This window comes from Sarcophilus harrisii, chromosome 4 (genome assembly GCF_902635505.1).
Source record: "Sarcophilus harrisii chromosome 4, mSarHar1.11, whole genome shotgun sequence".
In the NCBI taxonomy this organism is placed as follows: domain Eukaryota; kingdom Metazoa; phylum Chordata; class Mammalia; order Dasyuromorphia; family Dasyuridae; genus Sarcophilus; species Sarcophilus harrisii.
The window spans coordinates 73,498,738-73,515,593 of NC_045429.1; the positions used below are offsets into that span (position 1 = coordinate 73,498,738).

The following is a 16,856-nucleotide window of genomic DNA, read 5'->3' on the forward strand; positions in this document are numbered from 1 at the left end:
GGGTGTATTCCTCAATTAATGTATAAAAAACTTTTTCCAAGTGTGGTTGTGTACTGAGATATACTAGTCATATAAATATTTTAGAGATAACAGAATTATCTATTCTCTGAATCAGTGGATGAGAGTAGACAAGAATGATTTTTATGGTTTACAAAACATATCTTTATATAGAGAGTCTTCTCATTAATTTCATACAATAGTCCTGGTAGTAATGAGGATTGGAAATGTTCCATTTGGCCCCATAGGGTAGAACTGGGTAAAAGAGTTTGAAATTACAGAAGAGCTAAGTTACACTTATAGCAAAGTTTGAAATTACAGAAGAGCAGAGTTAGACTTATAGCAGGAAAAGACTTTATAACCATTGGGCTCCATAGGGTAAAATTAGGTAAAAGAGTTTGAAATTACAGAAATGCAGAGTTAGACTTATAGCAAGAAATCTTTCTAACCATCAGAGCTTTCTAACCCAAATGAAATGGATTGTTACAGAAGAGAATAGATTTCCCCCATTACCAAATATCATCTAGCAAAGGTTAGATGAACAGTGATCATGTCTTACTAGTCCTGGGTAGACTAAATGGCTGCTAAGGAAGGTAGGTTTCTTCTGACTCAGATCTCACAATAATGGACAGAACAAATATTATGATGCCTGCTTTGCAAGTAGAGATAATAAGACTTAGGTCACCCAGCTAGTCAGGATTGGGTTGTGTTAGATCTTACTACCTAGTTTTAGAAATTCAGATGGTAAACATGGATTAGCTATCTTCTAAAAATAATAAGTCTAGTTTAGCTACCTTCTAAAAATAATAAGTCTAGTTATATATGGTGGTGAACTCTTCGTCCTTGTTCTGGGGACACTGAGATTGTTATATCTCTTGCATTTGGGGATTCTGAGCTGTAGTAGGTCTGGAGTCAATCAGTGCTCACTTTAGTTCAGCATAAATATTGTGAAACACTTTGGGAGGGATGGAATTGAACCATCAGCCTTCCTGAAATAAACTGGCTCACAAAAATGATGCAGGTGAAATCTTCTGTGGCAGTCAGCATCAAGACTAAACCTGTAAGTGGCCACTATTCTTCCAGGTTAGGTAAGATAGAGAGAGATCCAGGCTCAACTGAAAAACTAAACATGTCATAAAATACACAACACTAAAATGACTTAATATACTTCAATTTTTTTATTACAATTTTAGAGGCACTTCAGGGTCATGTAGGGTTACTAATCATCATTACCTAGAGAGATCAGTTCTCATGATTCTCATGAGGCAATATGAGAGGATGTTGAAGAATGCATTCTGGTTGACAACAACCCATTTTTATTGCACAGTTTAACTAATGGTGTTACCAGCTGATATTTGTATAAAACTGTTACCTTACAAAAGCTCTCCTCTGCATCTCTTTTTTGATGAGGGCTCTGCTTGAGATCAGATGTTCTGTTAATGAGCTGTCTCATTTGACTGGAGTGGCAAACACTCAGTCATTCTAAAATAGCTTCACTATTTTTAGAACCACCAAGCTTTTGTGCCAGTGTGGTGACTGGGGCACTTGGTGTGATGACTGGGGCACTTGATTTGTATGGAAGGGGGGGGTCTGCCATGCTATATTAGGAGAACTGGGGAGGCTCTAAAATTAAGAAGGGAGGTGTTTCCATTTATATTTGAATTGGGGGAGGATATCTGTTGCTGGGAAGGAAGTTATTTCCATTGGCCGCTATAAGATTTTAGTGTCATCTTAAGAGCAATAAAATATAACATTAATGAACTAGGACATAATTAATGGAACTTTTAATTAACTTGAATCATCCCAACAACAATAATACCATCAATTAACAAGCGTTTTTTAGTTATCTATTATGTGAACAAAACCAAATGGGACAGTTCCCACTCTCCAGAAGTTTGCATTCTTTGGGGAAAAAAACATACATTTAAATAAATATGTACAAAATGCATATACGATATGTTTAGCTGGGGAACTTGGGAGAAGAGAAAAAATAAGTTACATTCATAGAGATTTGGTTCAACCTCCCCTTTTTACATATGAGGAAACTTGAGACCCAGAAAATTTAAAGTATTTGCCTAAAATCACAGGTAATTATTCAAGCTGAGATTTGAACCTAGACTTCCGATTCCAAACTCAACACATTTTTTACTCTAAGGTACTGCCTCCTACATTTCCTATGAATTACATTTTAGAAAGTTGTTTGTTTGTTTTTTTTTTAAATAGGGGAGTTATAAAAGGAATTTCTGTTTAATTTGCAGTTATCTGGAAAATTTCTTTTACTCATTTTCCTTTTATTCTATGTAATCGTGATTTTGCTAGTGTGGAAGTATATATAACATTAATCCTTTATCTCTTTAGGTTACAAATTGCAAAATAATAAAAAGGCTTTATACTCTTTCTTTAATTATCAATTCAGAAATCACCAATTTCTGACATCTCTTCATACCATTCTTATCAAAGGTTTAACCAGTTTCTATAGAAAGCGTATTAGATGCAGGAAGTAATAATTAGATTAAGAGAAGGAGGAAAGATGTCTTTTATTAATTCAATTAATAAAAGCATTTCTTGAGTTCATCTTTGATCAGGTTACAAGAAGAATCCTTAGAGAAAATAGTTAAAGAGGAATTGATAATTTACTTTTTTAGGAAAATGATTCTATATGGATCCTCAAAAGTTGTGATTATTGTTCTGTTTGAATCAAAACGATTGCCTAGATTTTATTCGTTAGATTTTGATTATGTAATTTTTTCCTTCTTGAATCCTATAAAATTATGATATAAAAATGGCTTGAGTAGAGAAATTTACAAAGACTTGGGGCAATTAGATTTTTGGATTTCTATTCCTCTAAGTAGATTTGCTTAAAATTAGTACAATTTAATCAATGAATTTGTCTCTAGCAAACTTATGCCTCAACTCAAGAGTATAAAATCTTTTTTTCTTCCTTATTGTATAATCTTTGCCTTCAGTTAAAAATATGCCTTTACAAATAATGTTCAGTTCACTTGTGTATATTGTTAGATATAGATACATGAATATAAATATATATACATACCCACACATATATACATATATGCAAATACATACATATACATATGTGTGTGTTTCATTCCAATAGGGAGTCTTATATTCAATTTTAGTGCATAGTAAGACATGACATTGGTGTAAGGATCAGAATTTATTGTTCTTTCAGAGTAGAATTGAATAAAATAATTTATTTTTTCATAACAGGAATACAGAGTAGCTGAAATGATATACACCAGAGGTTTCAAATCATACTCGGATGAAAATGTAATTGGGAACTGTTTAAAAAAATAAGTAAAATACAATAGAACACAGATTATGTTAGTTTGTGGCCTTTTAAGTCAATAGGTAGCCCACAGATATATCTTGTGTGTTGTTTAGTGACACTTCTTTCTACCCATGTGCATCCAGAATGAATGCTATTTCTCTGACATGTGAGCTCTGATATGAGTAATGACTATTTTTGTGACAACAGATATTCCAGGTCGTAAATTATCTTTAAATATCTGACTTAACCTTAATCATGAACTTCTTGAATTCATCTTTGAGTTACACTCTTGTGCTAATCAGGGAGCTAATAAAAAAAATCCCAATAACTCCCTTAAAATTCATATTCCTGTTAATTTAAAAACAAAAACAAAACTATTTGTATGATTTTAAAATTAGGGTTTTAAAAAGCAGAAATAATAAATTGGGCGGGTGAACCTCAACCAGTAAAGACCACACTAAAACTTTTATAATACAGTTGGAATTGAAACTCAGCAATTATTTTGAGAATTAAAATGCAATGTTGTGAACCTTAAGTTATTATACATGTTCCACCATCATCACTTGTTTGATTGTGACCTATGGAGGAAAGTAGCTGTAACTTCCCTCCAGGTAGTTTACAAGGACAGTAGGATTACTGCCCACTTTGGACGAAGGAAAAGCTAATTGAACTACTGATGTGCTAGGATCACTTAGAGCCATTTCATAGTACTTGTGACTAAAACCTGATACCTATTTCAATCCATTTGCACTGTACTTTTTCTAAACTGCCTCAAGAGTTTGATTAAGTGAAATGACCTTGTTAACTCTTTCAAATTGCTGAGCTTTATTTTCATGTGTTGCCAAAGACTCGACAAATTCCATGAAATCTGACATATTGGACAATTGATCCTAAAGTATGTATCTGTTTATATGAGTGAGTGTTTTCATATGCAATCAGCACTTAACCATTTTAATGCTACTCCCCTCAAAAGTATTAACTTAGTTTTAATACTTCTAAAGCCATATGGGGAGTGGTAATAGGGGGAAATAGTGGCTATAAATAAAGTAATTGTTTTTTATGTAGTAATTTTCACTGATACAAAGCAGTTTAGTTTTTGTAATGCTCTTAAGTAGTCTGATAGTGTGTGTGTGATTTATGTGTGTATATAGACAGACAGACAGATAGATACATAGAAAAAATGCAACAGATTTCTGAAAATAGTTTCCTCTTGGGGACTTACAGAAGGTTAAAAATGGCAAATTGGCATTTTGACTTTTGGAACTATAAGAAAGTATCAACTTCATTATATGGAGTTTATTTTTAGTGTTGATATATGTGTATGTATGTATATATTTAAATATATACACATATGTATGTCTATATATACATACACACATATGTATGTCTATATATACACACACATGTATGTCTATATATACACACACATATGTATATGTGTGTATTCATGTATATACATATATGTGTATGTATATGTGTGTATATATATTCTTTCACATAGCCATCAGAATTCAGTACCAAGGCAAAAGGGAAGCAGGAGTGTCCAAGGGTGAGCAGGAGAGTGTCTTGTAAGCATAAAAGAACACAATCCTATGAGATGGTGTCAGAGATTCTGGGGTCCTGCTAACGGGAATCAGACCTACTTCTGAAAGCTTCATTTCCAAATTTGGAATTTTCCCTTCATCAATAGTTAATGCAGATGTGAAAAATGGTCAGCAGATCGATTGAGGTCATTAAGGAGACTTTTGAATATACTGCCAAGGTTGGATTTTAGAAGCATGAACCTGGGGCAATTCTAAGGATAGTGAAGGAATATTTTTAGGTCATATTTATTCAAGCAACTTTTCTTAAATATCTAACAAAGTGCATAGAAATTAATCAGATGTTATATATTTCTCATAATATATGAGGGTAATTATAGGAAATACCCTCACAAAGATTGTTTTTTACTTCCTAATGGAGAAATTTAATGCTTCCTGTCTCAATCTTTCTTTTTCTTGACCTATTTTCCTCCTCTTTCTCTCCCTACCTTTTCTTTTGACTTTTCTTGCTCATTTCTACCTCCCCTCTTTTACTTGTCTTTTCCTTCATCTTTTCTTTCTTCTTTCTCTATTCTCATTCTTTCTTTTCTTTTCTTTCTCCTTTTTCCCCTACCCATATTCTTCTTTTCTTTGTTAGTTTTTTTTTATGTCAACTGTCTAAAATACTTATAAATTGTGTGACCCTGGGCAAATCACTTAACCCAATTTGCCTCAGTTCTTCATTTGTAAAATAAGCTGAAGAAGGAAATGTCAAACCATTCCAGTATCTTTGCCAAGAAAAGATCAAATAGGGTCACAAAGAGTCGGACATGACTGAAATAACTGAACAACAATAATATATACTAACAGATTAGGGAATACAACATTAAGACTAAGTCCCTTCCCTCAGAGTGTTTACATTCAGATAGAGGATATAAGATATTTTCAGAAATGAATATGAAAGGTACAAAATACTTGAAAGAAGAAACTATGTCTGGTTAAAGGGATAGGGAAAGCAAATTGAAAAAGATGACATTTGTGCCCGATCTTGGGGTTTGCTGGATTTAAGGGTGATGGCCATTTCAAATGAAAGGAAGAAATCCATAGAGGCTTGATATTGGAAGACATGTTTGAAATTTCTCACTCTTCTAATTCTTCACAAATACTACTGCCAAATTAATTTTCATAAAATGCAACCGTAATAAGATCATCCATTTGATTGAAATTTGTCATTGGCTTCTCATTGCTTAATGAACAAAATCTAAAACTCTTGACTCTCAAATACTCTCACAAAAATATACATCTTTACAGTCAAATTTGAGCAAATTAAAAGACAAAAAAAAAGACAAATTTAAAAAAAGATATTTATTTTACATTACCTTCATTTTAAAATATATTCTTGCCCCCTCACCAAAAAAGAACCATCTGTCATAATACGAATTTTAAAAAGCTGGGAGTGGGGTGAAAGGATAGTAGAAAGAAGCAGTTCAGCAAAACTAACCATATCAGGAACTGAGTGTGGACCCCAGCATAGCATTTTCACTCTTTCTGTTATTGTTTTTATTGTTTGCTTACATTTTTGTGTTCCTTCTCAGGAAAACTTCTTTCTAGATCCGATTTTTCTTGTGCAGAAAGATAATTATATAAATATGTATACATATATTTGATTTGATATGTAATTTAACATATTTAGCATGTATTGGACTACCTGCCGTCTAAGGGAGGGGGAGAGGAGGAGGGAGGAAGAGAAAATTTGGAACAGAAGGTTTTGTAAAGGTCAATGCTGAAAAAATTACCCATGCATATGTTTTGTAAATAAAAAGATATGATAAAAAAGAAAAAAAAAATAACCATACCAACCAAGCACTATAGTGTACCAGGGTTCCACTCTTAAAGTCCCCTACCTCTACAAAAAAAGGACACTGTGCATTTTCTGTTTTTCAAGACTACATTTAGTCATTTTAGTTCAGTTTCAGCTAGATTTTGTGATGCTGCTGGTAGTAGTGATGTGATTCTTTCCATTTATATTGTTAATGATTATTTTGTCAGTTTCTCTTCCCCCCCTCTCATTCTCCATATTCTGCTTTCAGCATTTTTCATCAGTTCACATATATCTTCCTCATGGGAGACTCATATGGCAATTAAGAGTCAACAGCTAATAAGGGTTACATTTGCTTATTTTATTTTGTTAAGAACTTTCTGGGTCCTATAAAGTAGTGTTTATTATAGTTTTCTCACAGAACTGGAGTGTCTATGAATTACAGCAATGAAGAACTCTCTTGATGCCCAGATTTATGGGTGCCAGTTTTCTCAAGTGTCTGATAATCTCAGATTCTTTGATTGGGTTTCTCAGCAATTAAGCTGAGGAAAAAAGCCCAGCCAATTTATTGAAGGCATGTAACTCTTTCCCTAAAAGCTTATCAACACAATTGTCTGTTAATATTTTTTGTTTAAAGTAATTCTCTTCCCAGGGATTAGTCTCTTTCTAGCTTGACCTCTACTAGCTTCTTGTTGTCTGGTGTTTATGTGTTTCCTGTGTGTTAATTAAGTTAGCAGGCCAGTCTCAGCAGATGATAATACAGGAAAGATGAATGTAATAGGATTATTCCATATTTATCTCTAATGACTTTAAATCCCTTGACTGACTAGGGAGAAGAGCAATAAATCTGCCTTTAGATGATATTGAGTATTGAAGTTTATTTCCCAGGGTATGCATAGTATTGTAGCATTTTCTTCTTTTTCTTTTATTATTGTGAATACTTGTTAGAAGCCAGTCATTCATGTGTTTCCTTTCTGACTTTCAGGTAGAATGCTCTAATTTTTTTTAACATCACTTACATATATAGTATGAAGTTTTATATATATATAAATCGTTATCTTGATTATGGGCATATTGTTGAATATGGATCAGACACTTTGAAAACAATCACTGTTCATATTTTTTTTTTTCTGTTGCCTTGCTTAGAGAGTAAAATAGTGCCAGAAGGAAGAAAAACTTGGGATAAGAGGACAGTATTCTAACACCTGATATTTAGAAATAGCCTCAGGGCATCTGGATCCAAAAAGCTGCCAGTATTACTTGTGTAGGTGGGCAGGCAAGACCCAGTTATTTGGCCATCAATTGTTCTCATTTAAAATATAGCTCTTTACTTAGGCAAAATGGTGTGAGGGCATGGGGATGGAGGGCTGAAACAGGGGAAGGAACTGAATCAGGCCAGAAGCCCTAGACATAACATTTTTTCATATATATATATACACACACACATAGCAACTTTGTGAAGTAGGTTTTCCCATAACATTCATTTGCAAATATATTCCTTTTCTTTTCATATTCTCCAATGAACCATACTTGCAACAAAATATCCTTTATAAAAGGGAAAGGAGAGAAAGCAGTTCTAAATAACTAACTCAACGCATTAATTAAGTCTGATAGTGTATACAATGTTTCTCACTCAGAGTGTGACAACGGATGACCCCTTGTTTGGTATATTATGTGCAATATGAGTTGTACTAAGTAGCCTCTGAGGTCTCCTGTCTCTCAAATCCTATGATTATGTGATGGTGTTCCACCCCAGTAAATTTTCTCATCTTTTCTTAGAAAATAAAATTAACCTTATTTTTACATATCACCTCGTTTTGTTATTTTCTTTTAGAACTCTTCATTTTAAGCAAAACTTTGATTTAAATCATATATTAAAATATCTTCCAATGATCTTTTTAAAATTCTGTTTCATTGGAACCAATTGAGATGAGGTCAATTTAAACAAAAGAAAAACACCCTATATTTTCAGAATAGTTTGTTCCAAATATAACATTATTACAAACAATTCAGGTAGAAGGATTTGATTGTTTGCTAGCATAGTCTGATTGACTATGGTATAAATAGACTATATTTTGTAAATAGAAAAAAAATCGTGGCAATAGTTCACCTTATAAATGCTTCCCAACAGTTTTTGTTTCCCATTTATTTTCATAAACACTGCATTGGTAATTGTTTTAGTTCACATTTTTACCATAAAAATTTTTAGTCTTTCTTTTAAGTATGCAGTTTTAATTACAGAAGATTTCATAATTGTTTCTAAGAACATGGAATTATTCTTAATATGGTCACATAATATAATAGATCCAAATTAAAGGTGGTTATCATTTTCAGATATGAGTGAAGTTTGTGAGATATTTGTTTTCTCATTAGAACTTGTTCATTTACCCTTTTGCTTTGTTATTTCTTCAAAATTACAGTTTTTCATAAGTTTTAAAATGCTACTATTTCTATTTTTTCTTTCTTTCTTTTTTTTTTTTTTTTGCTCAGGTAATAGGGGTTAAGTGACTTGCCCAGGGTCACACAGTTAGGAAGTATTAAGTGTCTGAAGTCAAATTTTAACTCAGGTCCTCCTGACTTCAGGGCTATTGCTCTATCTACTGCACTACCTAGCCTGCCCCCACTATTTCTATTTTTAAAGAAAAATAGGACTATAAACAGATATCGATTCACATCATATGCATTTAGCTGACTAATAGTAAAATCATTTACATGTATTCTTGACCATTAAAAAGTTGGCTTGATTTTTTGTTGTTGTTTTAATGAATTCTGAACAATCTACAATAATTCTCCAAATAGGAAAAGCATATGTGTTGTGTACAATGACAGAGAGCAAAGTAGATTGGTTTGCCAGGTCTGCCATATTAATTTTTCATTTAACAGAATTCTATGGATTGCTTTGGGGAGACTATGGGTTTCAGGGAGCACAGTTTGAGAAACAGTGCTTTACGAGATTCTTGGGCTAAATAAATAGTATAGGTCAGGCTTATGCAAAAGAGAATAAATAATAGGTGTGTAATCACTCAGAATCTCTGAGTTTCTTCGGATAGTTCTTCAGCTGTAAGATTTCCCAGGTAAATACTTTGCTATTCCACACTAAAATCATGACTTTATTTATTCATTTTAATTCAATAAACAATTATTAAGTACATCCTATGTACATCCTGGTGTTAAACACTGAGAATACAAAGAAGCAGCTAGGTGACACAGGCATAGAACTTATGAGCTGTTTGATCTTGAGCAAGTAACTTCTTAACCTGTCTCAGTTTCCTCAACTATGGAGATAATAATATCACCTATTTCACAGGGTTGTTGTCAGAATCAAATGAGATCAACATTTAGCATGGTGCCCAGTACCTTGTTTCCATCCCCAAAGACAAAAATTCAGCTAATCCAACCTCTTCTTTATGCATGAATTAAGCCTTAGGTCACAAAGTCATTAAGTTCCAATGACTTTGATTCCAGGATTTCCTTATAGCAAATTCACTACTCTTTCAATTGTATAAGTCTTTTTGCCCTCACAGAGTTTGTTTTCTGTTGGCAGAGTACAACATATACATGAATAAGTGAACACAAAATATATACATAATTTCAAGAGGGACAGTAACTGTAGGGAACCAGGAAAGGCTTCATTCATGTCAGAAATGGCATCTGGGTTCTGCTTTAAAGGCCATTAGGGATTATAAAAGGTGAAGATGAGGAAGCACTACATTTTAAATAGGGAGGGTTGCTTATACAAAATACAGGTGTCATATGTGAAGTAGTATAGCTGAGAAGCTAATTTGACTGGGGCAGAGAGTGGATGATAGTAGAGGAAAACAAAAACTACTAACGGTCTTTAAATGCCAGTCTGAAGATTTTCAGTTCTCATCTAACAGCTAATGAGGAGTCATTGAAGACTTTTGAGCTGGGGAATAATAGGGTCAGACTTGTATTTTTTGAAGTTTTATTTGGGCAATTATTTGAAGGATTGATTAGTCTATAAGGAAAGAACCAAAGAAGGGAGACCAATAAGAAGAAAATATTGGAATAGACTGTACAAAATGTGATGAAAGTACTATGAGTGATAAGGAGGAGATACATGACTTTCTAAAATACTTTGAGAATACTTTGAGTATTTCTCAAATACTTTGAGAAAATCTTAAGATATTATCATGTTGTGTTTTTTCTAAGGATACAGATTGTATCCCATTCCCACTTTACTCTGGGATTCTTGTTTATATTTTCCCATTAATTCTGGGTTTCACAGTGGGTCCAATCAGCATGCTAAAGGTCTTTCTCAGATCTTAATATTGCTTGGGTACCAATGGAGAACATGAATTGTAAGTCAATTAGCTTTGATTCCTACTATATGATTGATCTACATCCTTTTTTCATTCATACATTTCCCTAACACCACATTTTATACTACTCTTGTGTGGTTCTTTGTTGGTAAGATACTATTGCTTAATCAAGTTGACCATTTCATTGCCCTTTAGATGACTTGTAATTTAAATTCTTTGGAGCCTGTGATACTTTGTGCTTCACAAGCATCCATTGCATCATCTAGAAGAATATTGATATTAAAACGGTGGGCCTTTGTTTCGGGAAGAAGCTAAACAGATATAATGTAGGTAATTGCCTTTTCTGTTTGAATGCTGAATATAAAGGATGATATAAAGGGGATGGGGGGGAATCAGTATATTTGTCAAGACCACAGTTTGAGTATCAACTTTATGACTTAGAAGAAATCAACTTATTTAGGTTTTCATTTCCTTGTCAGAAAAAGATCATATTAAGTGATTTTGTGTAGCATTCAGAATTTTAGAGAAAGTCAGATGGATGTTTCATTTAAAACTGGAGAAATCATGGAAAACTAGAAGAAATGGCAATTCTGAGCCCGATTTTAACTGTATGGAGGGAAAATAATGAAAATGGTAGAAACTGTGGGAGGAAGAAAACTACTCCATAAGTGTTTAGAATAAAGTGAGGAAGGAAGCCTGTACAGTTTGATGTGCACCCTATATTTTTGGAAACTAAATAAATGAATGATGGCCCTATCAAGCTGCAAAGACATGAAATACAAGACCAGTGATAGATGGTATGTCTGATATACAGCAACCTACCTAACTGAGATTGGAGAGGTTCCATTATCAGGTTGGCCACAAGATGATGAATTTTTCAACCATAGCAATTCTTTTGTAAAAGAAGGATGCAGTCTGCATTGGTGAAGGGGGAGTACTCACACTTTAAAAAAACAAGAATCCTTAATCATATGGAAGAGAGATTAGTTTTTTCCCAACATGGTGCTAGAGGGCAGACCTCAAATTAAATGGGTAAAAGAGAAGTAAGCAGATTTGAGCTTAGATTAAGAATAAATTCTCCAGCAATTGGAGCTGTCAAATAGGAGAATGTTTTGCCTGAAGCAGTTAACACATTGAGTCTTTAAACATAGATTGGATAAGCACTGGTTATGGATACAGTAGGGGAGCTTCTGTGCAGGTGTGGTTTGGTATAGATGAGTTTATAAGTTATTTCTAATGCTGCAATGCTGTGATCCCCAAGTCTTTTATAGCTTTAATATTACATTGGTAGGCAATGGCATATAAACACAAACCAATCTAAGGATGATTGAACTACCTCCTCTGTATTTGTATGGTAGATAGAGTTTGGTCCTCAAGGAGATTACAGTCCTCTAGGGCGATCAATAAATAGTAAAGATGAGATATAGATCCCTGAAATAATTAGAAAAGAAACAAAAAGAAGGATTTTACAAGATATTTTATAAAATTTATAAAATATTTTATATTATATTATTATAATATATTATAAAATAATTTAATTAGATTGATTCTAATGACAACACTTACATGTACTCTGTGCTGATGGGCTCTGGGCAAACAGGAAAGGAAAAATGAATGTCAGGTTATGTTATCAGGGAAGGAGGTGGTATAAAAAAATATGAGGAAAGAAAAGAATTTTCTTCTTTTAGAAAGCTTCTTTTTTCTTCAGAAAGTCATAATTATCACAATCAGTAAATTATGCTTATTTGAATTCTAAATTTAAAATAACTATGATAATTTGCAAGAACTTTTTTGAAAAATATATTACAAAAGTCTGAGTTTTACCAGTTGGTATTTAGTTATAAGGTGTGAAAAAATCTACCTTATGACAAAATTTACTTTTCTTTGATGGCATTTTTGTGTTTATTACCTGTCATTTAGGAGATTAATTACAAACTTGATGTGTATAATAAGCTTAATGAAATCTAAAGGTTGAGCTCATAGAAATTCTTAAGTCTTAACTGGTAATTGGGGTTAAAAAATTAGTCTTCTCTGTGAGTTTTATATTCATAATATCAAGTAGGAGACTTGCATTTTACAAATTTCTTTTGATTACTTCAAAACAATTATTGCAAACCTTCCATACCTTAATTTCCCATATTTTGAGTTGCTATGGTCAAAAAGAATTAAAATTTAAAGAACCTTTTTGATGTTACCAAGACAATAGACATAGTCTATCACTGTTCCTGTATTGGAAACCTTTTAAACCTGGAAGGGCCTGGTTGAACCCTCTAGGTCAGTAAACCATATAGGATTCCCTACTGGCACATATATATTGACTTAGAAAACCACATGTTAATATCTATGTTTGACAATATTTTTATTCATTTTGTTAAATATTTCCCAATTACATTTTAATCTGGTTTATGCCCAGTTGGTCTGTAAGTGTTTGACACCTCTGCATCAAAAGAAATTGTGAAATAGAAAAAGAAAACAGAGAGGGAGAAGGAAAGGGAATAATTAGCCTTTATATTGTACCTACTATGTACCAGCCACTGTGTTAAGGGCTTTACAAATCTAACTGCCTAATGGATAGTTTTAAGAAAATGTGGGAAGACTTGTATGAACTGTTATAGAATGAAGTGACCAAAATCAGGAGAATAATTTATATAATGAAGATTTTGTTAAAAAAAAAAATACAATGAATAGCTTAAGAATTCTGATCAGCACATGACCAACCATGATTTCAGAAGACTGATAATGAAGCAAACTACTCACCTTCTGGGAAAGGTGGTGGGATCAGGATGCAAAATCAGATATTGATTCTAACTTCCTTCCTGTGCTTTGGTCTGTTTTATATATTAACAATATGTAAATAAGCCATCAATGCAAAACTAAATTAAAGGCTTTGTCATAATCAATAAAGGCAGTGTCAATATTATGATGCTATTGAGAAGCTTGTTCAATAATTACTGCATTAACAAGTAAGTGGCTTTAGATCCCCGGGGCTTTTTGACATACTGATTTTACTTTTTGGCCAATATGCTTTTACTTTATAAATATTTATATATGCAAGGTAAAATAGATATAATCTCAGAGGCAAGGTACTGAGCATTAAAAGAGGGCTTTTACTTCTTGTACAAGGTAAGATTTTTACCTGAGGCTTGAAGGAAGGCAGGGAACCAGGAGGCAAAGATGAAAAAGGGGGAACCAGAACCAGGAGATTAATTATATGTCGAAGAACTTAAAACCAGGTCTTCTTGGCCCCTGAGTCCAGCTGAGTCCACTAGTAGACTCTCTCTTGTATTTTTATACATACACGCATACAGGCACACACATACACATACCCATGTAAATGTTTTGTCCCTAAAGATTGAGACAAAACATCCATTGTTTACTTCAGTTATGGAGTTATGAGAATGGTTCTTAAGGATTAAAAATTAAGTTAATTAAAAGCATACTTTTTTCCATCAGTGGGAATGTTCATTGTTAAATGACCTGTTCAATGTTAAAAGACCTGAATTCGATCCTACCTCATGCTTCCTAACTGTTTGACCGTGGACAAGTAACTGAATCTCATCTGTAAAATGGGAGTCATAATAATATTTAAACATAGTAAAATGAAATAATATAAAATCTTAAATATAATAAAATGCTTCAAAGTGTTGTGTTAATGACCAAATGAAATAACATGCAAAGCACTTTGCAAATCTCAAAGTGCTATGTAAATAAAAGTTGTTAGGTAATAATATCTGCAGTTCCTACCACAGATAGAAAGGAAGAAAGGATAATGACTTGCAATGACAAGTAGGAAAGCTAGATTGACTGACTGAGTGGAGACTTTCTGAACTCTGGGGCTATTTTTATGGTAGCTTATAAAGATCTAAGCAGAATCCTGAAAACCTTGCAAATTGAGCCCTAAAGATTTCTATCATTGGTTGGGTTAGAATTACTAACAAGACAATGACTCTAATTTCCAAGAGTCAAAGAAACAGAAAGTTTGACATGGGATCGTAGAATGGCCCTGTTGTAAAAAGGCTAACACAGTATTATTTAGCCAGTAATCAGGATCCTTAGGGTTCTGGTTCTATAAGAAGGCAAAGGCAGACTGAAACAAACCCAGAATAACCAAACTTTACCTGCTGGAGCTACATGAGACCTTTCCATACTTCTCCAGATGTTAGGGCTTCATCCTTAGATTTTTCTTGCCTTTATTTTGTGTGTGACATGTACACATATATGCACATCTATGTACATAAAAATTTGTGTATATTGTATATAAGCTCCTTAAGGGGCAGATTATCCAGTTTTTGTCTTTATATAATCAACACCTACCACAAGACCTAATAAATAAAGTCTACAGACATTTATTAAGTACCTACTATGAGCCAGGAACTATGCTAAAAGCTTTACAAAAATATTACTTCATTTAATCCTCACAGCATCCCTATAAGATAGTGCTGCTATTATCCCCATTTTGTAAGTGAGGAAACCTAGGTGGACAGAGTTTAAGTGACTTGCCCAGATTTTCACAGGTAGTAAGTATCTGAATCTGGATTTGAACTCAGGACTTCCTGACCCCAAGCCCCAGTGTGCTACCTAGATACCTCAGATACATAATTTTATCCCAGGAGCTTAGAATAAATCAGAGGAGGGATGAAATCAAAGAGCTACAAAACTCTAAAGAGAGAAGAGTTGAACAATCTGAGGTCATTCAAAATCTTTATTTACTCACTTAACCTCAGTTAAAATTTTTTTTAAATCTTTATTTAATGCAAATCCCAGAAATTAGACTTAATAATAAAATGGATGGCAAAAATACTGCCAATATCTCTACATATGTATATGTGTGTATATATACATATATATATATACACATATACATATATACACATATACATACATATATACATATAGAGAGAGCGAAGGAGGAAAGGAGAGAGAAACTAGAATTTCACAAAGCAAATTTAAAATTTGAGAATATATATTCATCTAGCTAATTCAATTGTACTAAAAGAGAATTTTTTTTAATCTGGCATTTTCTATAACAATCATAATGAACTATTCATTCTCTTGTATATTTGACAGAAAGTATAAAATACTTTGACTTACACATAGTTGTGTATTTGGCAACTCTATTGTGTGGTTATTTATCATAGAAATATACCATTCAAATTAATAAAGAGTATGCCTCAATCTATCTTCCCAGTCTTATTTCACACTATATCCTTTTATGATAGAATGTAAGCTCTCCAAAGGAAAAACTCAGTTATATTTTTGTTTTTTGTCTCTCAGCACCTAGCACAGTTCTTTATATATACTGAGAATTGACTTGATTAATTAGACTTCATGCTCTAGCCAAACTATTTCCCAAACTTCTATGCCCCTTCTTGTGTCCATGAATTATTAAGGAGATCCTTAATCTGTGTGTAGGGTACACTATTCCAGCCAATAGGATTAAAGAGTTTGGGGAAAGGCTTCTTGTAAAGGTGGATTAGTTGGGGCTTGAAGGAAACCAGAAGGTAGAGATGAGGAAAAAGAATTCCAGGTATATGGGAATAGTTGGTAAAAATGCACAATTGGGAAATAGATTTTTGCACAAGAAACACCAAGTATGTGTCAGAACAAAAACATAAACCTCTGAGATCAGCTCTCTTTCTACTGCACTAGGCTATATTCTTTGTTTTTACACATATACACATGTATGACACATATGTATCTATGTATGTGTTTTTCCTCAGGTAGAAAAACAAAACAACTAGTTTTTTATTAAGTTGTAGGGTTCTGAGAAGGGTTCTTAAAGATTAAAAGTAAAGGTGGAAGTAGCTGAGGGCCTACTTTTTTTTCAGTAGAAATGTAAGTGTTAAAAAAAAAAGTATGCACATGTGTTTTGTGTGTGTGTGTGTGTATGTGTTTTTTTGTGTGTAAGAGAAAGAGAGGGAAAGAGGGATAAAGAAACTCAGAAAGAG

At 33.1% G+C, this 16,856-nt stretch overlaps 1 protein-coding gene across 3 annotated transcripts in view; it reads left to right on the forward strand.

Annotated features, from left to right (window-relative positions):
* C4H1orf21 (chromosome 4 C1orf21 homolog) overlaps positions 1 to 16,856 on the forward strand; it is a 275,304-nt gene that overhangs the window by 120,777 nt on the left and 137,671 nt on the right. The gene's annotated exons all lie outside the window — the stretch shown is intronic.